Raw genomic sequence first — 1,730 nt, 5'->3', positions numbered from 1 at the left:
TTTCTTGATTCCTCAAACGATTCAGAGATCACTCATCATATTGAGTGTACTTCAATAATGGAAATGGAAATCATTTTTCTAGTTCATCGGAAAATGCTTCTCTAATCTAAAGCTCTTCACTCTTCTCTTTGTAATAAGATTTCAATAATGGAAATGGAAATCATTTTTCTAGTTCATCGGAAAATGCTTCTCTAATCTAAAGCTCTTCACTCTTCTCTTTGTAATAAGATATATATAGTTCGCTACTTGATTTTTTGTTACCTTGCTACTATGCTAGATTTAAATATCATACTTGAAGAAGTAAAGATCTATGTTTTAGGCGCAATTGAGAATTTCCTCTAATAAGGTAATGTAGTTAGTCTGTGTTTCTGGAGATTTTTTTTTTCTTTTTATAATTTTTTTCTAATTTTTTTCCGCTAATGTTTATTATTGTTTCTTTCTTAATTCTTCATAAATCATTTATTTGAGAATAGAATAATTATTAATACTAATAGCTAAATAAATTCAAAAACTAAAATTTACATTATTTATAAGAATGATCATTAAATCAAATTTGTTAAAATATTTTAATAATTTGAATAAAAAAAATTTAATAACATTTTCAATTATTTATAATATTTTTAATTAGTTTACAAAATTATGATAAATAATAATTGAAGTATAATAAGTCAGTAATAATTTAATTCTTACAAATAAAATAATGTAATAAAATGGTTGAAAACGTAATGGGCCAAATAATATCATTAATTGTAGATTGTTTGGGCCATAAAGCTTTTTAATTACTTTTAAGTATAAATAATCAAATAAATTCATGAAAGTAATTTTATTACTGTATATTGGAGGAGTGCGCCAGGCCCGAGCAATACTGCAACACTTGGGCGACGCTTGAGAGCCCGGGTAGCAAGCTACCATAGTGGGCTCTCCCCCTTGAAAAATTAATTTAATATCATGTGGGCCGATGGCCCACGTATCAGATATTAAACTGATAAGAACAGATACTACACTTGATCTTAGCCAAAAGGCCGAGAAAGGTATGATTTTCTCAGCCATCTCAACGCCCTTTTATACTCTCGCTTCCTCTTGCTTCTTGGCCTTGTCCGATGTGGGACAAACTCATTTTCTCATCTTCACGCTTCTCTTCATCAATCGAGATGGTTTTTTTTTTTTCTTTTTTTCTTTTAGTTTTTATTTATTTCAATTTTATAATAATTTAGTGCAACATTTTGTAATTTAAAATTTTGTTAAATTTAGTCTATAAAAAATTTAAATTTATTGTTAATTTAAAATTTTAAAAAAAAACTCAAATTTAATGTTAATTTTAAATTTTAAAAAAAACCTAACTTTATTTTTATTTTTAATATATACGTATACATTTGTACTTACGATATATTTATTTTATTTTTATTCAATTTGATATTTATTTTTTATTCATTATACAATAATTATTTATAATATTTTTTTTAACCGTTTACAAAATAATTTTCCAAAATATATATGGAAATTGAGTTACAAATTTTAATTAAATGGTTGAAAATAAATGTTTTACTAACGGTAGAGAGGTTTCTGATGTTTTTTTTTTTTTTCTTGGAAGAAATTGTTGGAAGAAGAAAGAAACACAAGCACAAGAAAATAAACATAGCCCAAATGGCTACTTCATTCAACGTGTATGTCAAATCAAAAAAAAAAAAAAAAAAAAAAAAAAAAAAAAAAAAAAAAAAAAAAAAAAAAAA

At 24.7% G+C, this 1,730-nt stretch overlaps 1 non-coding gene across 1 annotated transcript; it reads right to left on the bottom strand.

Annotated features, from left to right (window-relative positions):
- Positions 1-839: 839 nt before the first annotated feature.
- On the bottom strand, positions 840-1,035 carry LOC111441263. Its single transcript, XR_002710109.1, has one exon. It is a non-coding gene; the product is annotated as a U2 spliceosomal RNA (small nuclear RNA).
- Positions 1,036-1,730: the final 695 nt, after the last annotated feature.

This window comes from Cucurbita moschata, unplaced genomic scaffold (assembly GCF_002738365.1).
Source record: "Cucurbita moschata cultivar Rifu unplaced genomic scaffold, Cmos_1.0 Cmo_Scf00003, whole genome shotgun sequence".
NCBI classification, from domain to species: domain Eukaryota; kingdom Viridiplantae; phylum Streptophyta; class Magnoliopsida; order Cucurbitales; family Cucurbitaceae; genus Cucurbita; species Cucurbita moschata.
Note: the sequence above shows the minus strand (reverse complement) of the source record. Positions and strands in the feature narration are given on the sequence as shown.